The 8,089-nt window shown below is 40.5% G+C and overlaps 1 long non-coding RNA gene across 1 annotated transcript; it reads left to right on the forward strand.

Annotated features, from left to right (window-relative positions):
• The first annotated feature begins 2,554 nt into the window (after positions 1-2,554).
• LOC114901229 lies at positions 2,555-6,262 on the forward strand. Its single transcript, XR_003795083.1, has 3 exons — positions 2,555-2,652; positions 4,870-5,072; positions 6,154-6,262. It is a non-coding gene; the product is annotated as an uncharacterized LOC114901229 (long non-coding RNA).
• Positions 6,263-8,089: the final 1,827 nt, after the last annotated feature.

Genomic DNA, 8,089 nt, shown 5'->3' on the forward strand with positions numbered 1-8,089 from the left:
TTTGCGGTACGCGGGCCTCTCACTGTTGTGGCCTCTCCCGTTGCGGAGCACAGGCTCTGGACGCGCAGGCTCAGCGGCCATGGCTCACGGGCCCAGCCGCTCCGTGGCATGTGGGATCTTCCCGGACCGGAGCACGAACCCGTGTCCCCTGCATCGGCAGGCGGACTCTCAACCACTGCACCACCAGGGAAGCCCCCCTAGGACTTTTTTACACCTGCATGGATGTTAGTCAGTCTCTCTCATCCTGTAGGTGTGGTCATTAGTTATTTATCCTGATCACAGAACTTTATGTTTATCACCATTAAATTCAATGAGTTTGGGCTATCACTTCAGACTGCCAAGAACTTTTTGCATCATAATTCTGTCATCTCGTGGATTAGTTTTACTTCCTAGTCTGGTGTCAGGCTGTTATTCTGCGAGTCACACACCTCTCTCTCTAGTCCTCAAGGATAACATGATAGACTTTATCAGAAGGTTTGCTGAACTCAAGATATACATTCCTCTCAGCTCCCTGTTCTCTTGATTCCGTGACTCACAGCCACACCATCTCAAATTCTGTTGTCTCCTGAGGATTTAAGGCCTCTCAGACATTGAGGGATCCACTAGAAGGAGGTAGTCAGTAATAGCTATTGAACACTTTCATTATCATTAACTCTTTAAGATGAATTATGATGGATGGAACTAAGAAATGGTCTGCTATAGACTGAATGCTTTTATCCCCCCCAAATTCACATGTCAAAACCTAATCTCTAATGTGATGGTTTAGGAGGTGGGACCTTGAGGAGGTCATTAGGCAATGAGCTCTGAGCCCTCATGAATGGAATTAGTGTCCTTATAAAACAGAGCTTAAAAAGCTCCCTTGCCCCTCGCACCATGTGTGGATGCCGCGAGAAGACCCCCATCTGTCTAAGAACTAGGAAGCAGAGCCTCACTAGACAGCAGATCTGCTAGCACCCTGACGTTGGACTTCCCCACCTCCAGAACTGTGGGAAATAAATATTCATCGTTTATAAGCCACCCCGTGTATGATATTTGGGCTATAGCAGCCCTAATAGACTAAGGCAAGGTCCTTGAGAGAAAAAGGAAGAGATGAAGGAAGAAAAATCCAAGGTGGAAGGAGGTGGATGAACTTTGCCTACTTCACACTTCTCTGTGCTCAGAAATTAAGCAACACAATGAATGATAATTAAAACGTAAGAAAGCATGAGAGAATTTAAAATAAAAATTCAGTGTAGTCAGAAGTGAAAACGGGGGGCGGGGGTGTGTGTGATACATCTCTGTCCTGTAGATTAGTTCAGTCTTTGCTGCTTAAAATCTAAAGATTTATCATGCATATCCTTATTATAAGTTTGCAAACTTTGCTTTTTAGCTTTATTTTTATTTTATTTTTATTTTGTTTAAATTTATTTTTTTGCGGTACGCGGGCCTCTCACTGTTGTGGCCTCTCCCGTTGCAGAGCACAGGCTCCGGACGCACAGGCTCAGCGGCCATGGCTCACGGGCCCAGCCGCTCCGCGGCATGTGGGATCTTCCCGGACCGGGGCACAAACCCGCGTCCCCTGCATCGGCAGACGGACTCTCAACCACTGCGCCACCAGGGAAGCCCCTTAGCTTTATTTTTAAAATGTCATGAGTATAAAAAGAATATCCATTTACATAAAGTTCAAAATTACCTGCGGTGTTAGAAGTCAGGATAGTGGTTGGCATTGGAGAGAAGGGTGGGATATTGATCAGGAGACCCCCAGGGGGATTTGGGGGGCTGGTCCTTTGTGGTTTTTGATTTTATGGTGATCACACAGGTGTACTTACTTTGTGGGCATTCATCAAACCATACAGGTGTGAATTGTGCACTCCTCTATATGTGAATAGTAAACAGAAACCAATTTGCAATGATCAGAAAGCCCTTATAAAAGTCTCTTCTTTTCTTTTCTCCCTGAGCACAGAGAACAGAAGAGCATATAATTTAATTCATTCATCAAACTGGTTTTGCGAGAAGCTTTTAGGTACAAAGCATTGTACTCTGTAGAGTACAGGGCATTAGGGCTGTGGAGACAAAGATGAAGCAGACACAGCCCCTGCCCACAAAGAACTTACAGATCAGTGAAGGATGAACATGTATCAGATATCTCTGTATACCAGGGGAAAATGTCCTGGGGTACTAAGAGGGGTCAGGCAGCTGGTTTTCATGAAAAGCCATTTGAATAGCATTTCATACATTCAAGAATCATACGTAATCTTCGTGAATTTATAGTTAGTGAATGACGTTGTTTTACTACTCATACAATGAAGAGCTTCTTAGATTCTATTTTTGTCTCATTTTGTGACAAGATCATGAAGAAATTTATACATACATAATCAATAAGAGATATGTGATTGTTGTTACTGAAGATATTAAAATAATATATACTTTATAACATTTTTTCAAAGATCTAACTTTAAAATATTTCCAACAGGGGAATGCCTGGGGAATTCATTATAAGGCAACTTTTGAACATATAGATGAAATTTTTACATGAAAATCAATCCATCAGCTAATGAACACGTAAGCAAGCTGTGGTATATCCATACAACTGGATGTTATTCAGCCACAAAAAGGAATGAAGTAGTAATACATGCTACAACGTGGATGAACCTTGGAAACATTGTGCTAAAGGTAAGAAGATACAAAAGAGCACATTTTGTATAATTCCATTTATATTAAATATGCAGAATAGGCAAATTCATGGAGATGGAATGTAGATTAGTGGTCTCCAGGGGCTGGGGGAAGGGAGGAATGGTGCTTATAGGTACTGCTTATAGGTACGGGGTATGTTTGGGGGTCATGCTTCGGGTGGTGAAAATGTTCTGGAATTAGATAGTGGTATTGGTTGCTTGACCTTGTGAATACTAAAACCCACTGAATTGTACACTTTAAAATGGTGAATCTCATGTGAATTATATCTCAATAAAATATATAGAAGGCAATTTTCAAACATACAGATTGAAATTCTGAAATCATAAAATTTTTTCACTGAGAAATTCTCAGTACAATTTTATGATACATCTAATGAATGAGTACCAAAAAACATACACGTAAAGATGAAAAGTTATAAAGATCAAAATGGGGGAATGGGCTTCCATTTTTGTGAGAATTAAATCAGGACCTAAAGCAAACCTTTCACACAGGGCTTCGGAGGGATCAGGACATGACCACTTGTGTCTCTACTTCTAATTCCAAAACAGAATCATTCAGGCCTGGGTTACCCACATTACTGGATATTTTATGAACTCCTGTTTTTCTTAACCTGCTTGAGAACAAAAACGCTTTTGCTTACCTCTCTGATAAGCAGCCCTTTCTCTGATCCCTGTTGATAGAAATTAGACAGTAATTTGTTCAAATCAGCGTTTACAGGCAAGATGAGTTTTCCAGAGGAGAGAAGGAAAGGACTCAAAGCAGCCAATCAAAGGGCTCTGTGGAGGAAACCCAGGTAGAACCCCAGTAATAAATACATTTATTGCCTGGACAGTAAAAAGTACTGGAGAGTTTAAAATAAATTCAGAGTTATTTAAACTTAATTTATGACCAGGAAAATAAACCCTCTCTTCCACCATTAATGTTTTTTATCTGGGCCATCAAATGTCACACGCTACTGATTTTGGTTGTAAGGTCACTGGAAACAACATATCAGAGGTGTCAGCACCACAAACCAAGTGAAATTCCTTTAAAAATAAAAATGTCAAGAGTAAAGTAATAGGCAATAGTTACTTCGTGCTATGAAAGACTTCTAATATATCAAAAGGTTCACCTTTTTCTACCTTTGTGGTGTATCACTTTGAGCGCTAAATATACTTCTGCTTAACAGATAAAGTAAAGAAAACAGGCATCAGAATGCCAATGATAATAAGAATGATGACATAGAATAAAACTATTTGCAGGCACAGAAACATTAGAAGGCAGAAGCCTGAATATATCAAAAGACAAACAATGACCCTGAATATAGGGAGATCTGCTCTCTAGCATGTCAATTATTTTAAGGGGTCACCTTAAAGGTCAACTAAAGCAGTGTCTTTGAAATCAGAATACAAATTATATTCGGTTTTGGTAAGAAAAAAATGAACATCTTAGAGCTAATGTGATTCTACACAGAGGTCTAAATCCTGAAGCAATCCTCTGGTCTTTTGTCTAAGGACTGAATAAAACAGAAGCAAGTGTCCATGTGCTGGGAGGAGATGAAAGGTAAAGGAGACTTGGAGCAGACGGATTCTTCACGATCTTGATGTTAAACAACTGACAGGCAGTGGCATTTGCCATAATGCGTCGTTGCTAAATGCGTGAACTCCTGGCAGGGTAAATTCAGCCAGGATTATTCTTTATGCCAAAGCATCTGACCAAAAGGGTTATCAAAGCCCCAGATAATAAAAAATGACTTTGTTTCATCCTTGTGACATATCTTACAGCGATTTTCTAGGACGTTAAAGGTAAAATCTTGCTTCCTGATTCAAAGACTCATAATCCAGTGGATGAAAGGGCTCCAGGGAAGGATAAAGGAGGATGGAGCCATTCACATAGAAGCACAAATTTCCCCCAAGATGGTAGTGAACAGTTAGAGAAAAGCCATAATTCTTTAGTTTAAGCCTCCCAAAGTTCTTTTATCATTGGGAGTAGTGGGGAGGGGAAGAGGAGGTCATGTTTGCCCATCAGCAGGTACCATGGGGTGGGAGATTGGCCAGTGTCATCACTGGAGTCACAGTACAGGTGCTCTGCATTTCAGAAAAGTCAAGTGTGGCTGACTCCAGAATGGAGTATCCCTCTTGGCTGTGGTGGCTATAGAATTTTAGTGATGAAATTGAACGCCAAAGACTTGAACTTCTATCTCCTTTCATATGACAGATGAGGATACTGAGGCTCAACCCCAGGAGGGAAATGCTTGAGGACACAGCCAAGATGAGAGCCTCCACTGTGGTCCCTGGCTCTGGCCAGGCCACTGATGTGACTGTCACACAAGCCCCACTTGTGTGAAGCAGCTGTTCCAACTGCGAGGCAGGCTCCCTGGAATGATCTCCAGTCCTTGATTTGATGTGTATGTGATGATAGTAAGTCACTGAATTCTCTGTATCTCAGTTTCCCCATGAAGCAATTTGATATTTGTACACATCGACTTTTCAGAATACCTCTATTAGGCTTGGGTATCTTAGGAGAAGACTCCATAAGAACATCCCCATACAGTCTAGCAGGTAAGAGACCAGATTGTCTAGACTGAAGCTTGGCTCTGCCATGGGCTAGCAGTAGAACATTGTACAAGAAGCTAAACCTCTCTAACTCCTGGTTTCCTTATCCATAAATCGGGAATAGTAATAACTGTACTTACCTGGTGTGGTGTTGTGGTGATGCAGTAGAAAGCTCTCAGGACCACAAAATGTGCATTTATACAACAGAGAATGAGAAGTCCCTGGAAGCAGGGAACTGGAGGTCTCAGGTGTCCTGGCCCACTGTTGTCCTGCCACCCAGCCCATCAGCTTTAACCTGAGACACCAACCTGATTTGAATGTGAGTATGCGACTGAAGGGCATGATTTAGGCATGTGCAAACCCCATAACAGCCCAGAGCTTCCATACCTCAGGCTGTCTTCTCTTGGGCAATCTGCTCAAATGATGGATGATTCCTCTGGTCAAGATGGGGTTCGATTCAGAGCCACATAGTGAGAGACGAGAGCCTCAATGCCAGTCAGCACCCTATTTATTTGTGGTTTTGTCTTATTAAAGACAAATGATGCTGAGGCAGTTCTATGGGCGTCGAATGAATTATTTATACATTTGATTGAATTGGAGGACTCAACCCTGTTTAACTCTTGAGTTTTCAGCCTGGGGTATAGGAATTCTATTCAGCACCCTCTAATCACTTTCTGAATTTTACTTTGGGGTATCACCTTGAAAACTCATGGGCTACATGGCAAAAACATGTTCTGTACTCAAGGCTTTATAAAGAAAAAATATCAAAAACAAACTTGGGTTTGAGAAAACCACCAGTTTCTACAAGATGTTTATTGGGGAATCATGTTCTTGAACCTTTAGACCTTTGAAAGTCTAGAGGTAGAAATATTTAAAATCAAATGTAATGATATGGCACTTTTATTAATTTTCCCTAATTTTAAGGGGCGCTTTCCTCTTCCTTCAGGCATTCAAGTTCACTCAAAAGTAATTGCTGGGACTTCCCTTGTGGCGCAGTGGTTAAGAATCCTTCTGTCAAAAAAAAAAAAAAAAAAGAATCCTTCTGTCAATGCAGGGTACGTGGGTTTGAGCCCTGGTCCGGGAAGATCCCACATGCAGAGGAGCAACTAAGCCTGTGCCCCACAACTACTGAGCCTGTGCTCTAGAGCCCGCAAGCCACAACTACTGAAGCCCGGGTGCCTATAGCCCATGCTCCACAACAAGAAAAGCCACCACAATGAGAAGCCTGCACACCACAACGAAGAGTACCCCTGGCTCGCCACAACTAGAGAAAGCCCGTGTTTAGTAACAAAGACCCAACACACACAAAAAAGTAATTGCTAACCCTGCCTCATTCTATTACTTGTAAGTTCAATATAATTAGAGACATATTCAGTTCATTACTAGCTTGAATTTTTGCCCAACTTTTTTCAGCCTGCTGTCTTTTCAAAACACTTTATTAAAAACTTGTTTTACCTCCATAGGTAGGTTTATTCCTAGGTATTTTATTCTTTTTGTTGCAATGGTGAATGGGGTTGTTTCCTTAATTTCTCTTTCTGAACTTTTGTTGTTAGTATATAGGAATGCAAGAGATTTCTGTGCATTAATTTTGTATCCTGCAACTTTACCAAATTCATTGATTAGCTCTAGCAGTTTTCTGGTGGCATCTTTAGGATTATCTATGTATAGTATCATGTCATCTGCAGACAGTGACAGACCTATACTCAGAAAACTATAAGACACTGATGAAAGAAATTAAAGACGATACAAACAGATGGAGAGATATACCATTTTCTTGGATTGGAAGAATCAATATTGTGAAAATGACTATACTACCCAAAGCAATCTACAGATTCAATGCAATCTCTATCAACTTACCAATGGCATTTTTTACAGAACTAGAACAAAAAATCTTAAAATGTGTGTGGAGACACAGAAGACCCCGAATAGGCAAAGAAATCTTGAGGGAAAAAAATGGAGCTGGATGAATCAGACTCCCTGACTTCAGACTATACTACAAAGATACAGTAATCAAGACAATATGGTACTGGTACAAAAACAGAAATATAGATCAATGGAACAGGATAGAAAGCCCAGAGATAAACCCACGCACATAGGGTCAACTAATCTATGACAAAGGAGGCAAGGATATACAATGGAGAAAAAGCAGTCTGTCAATAAGTGGTGCTGGGAAAACTGGACAGCTACATGTAAAAGAATGAAATTAGAACACTCCCTAACACCATACACAAAAATAAGCTCAAAATGGATTAAAGACCTAAATGTAAGACCGGACACTATAAAACTCTTAGAGGAAAATATAGGAAGAGTAACACTCTTTGACATAAATCACAGCAAGATCTTTTTTGACCCACCTCTTAGAGTAATGGAAATAAAAACAAAAATAAACAAATGGGACCTAATGAAACTTAAAAGCTTTTGCACAGCAAAGGAAACTATAAACAAGATGAAAAGACAACCCTCAGAATGGGAGAAAATATTTGCAAATGAATCAATGGACAAAGGATTAATCTCCAAAATCTATAAACAGCTCATGCAGCTCAATATTAAAAAAAATAACCCAATCAAAAAATGGGCAGAAGACCTAAATAGACATTTCTCCAAAGAAGACATACAGATGGCCAAGGGGCACATGAAAAGCTGCTCAACATCACTAATTATCAGAGAAATGCAAATCAAAACTACAATGAGGTATCACCTCACACCAGTTAGAATGGCCATCATCAGAAAATCTACAAACAACAAAAGATGGAGAGAGTGTGGAGAAAAGGGAGCCCTCTTGCACTGTTGGTGGGAATGTAAATACATACAGCAACAATGGAGAACAGTATGGAGGTTCCTTAAAAAATGAAAAATAGAATTACCATATGACCCAGCAATCT

Source organism: Monodon monoceros, unplaced genomic scaffold, assembly GCF_005190385.1.
Source record: "Monodon monoceros isolate NGI ecotype Baffin Bay Population unplaced genomic scaffold, NGI_Narwhal_1 Super_Scaffold_2, whole genome shotgun sequence".
NCBI lineage: Eukaryota > Metazoa > Chordata > Mammalia > Artiodactyla > Monodontidae > Monodon > Monodon monoceros.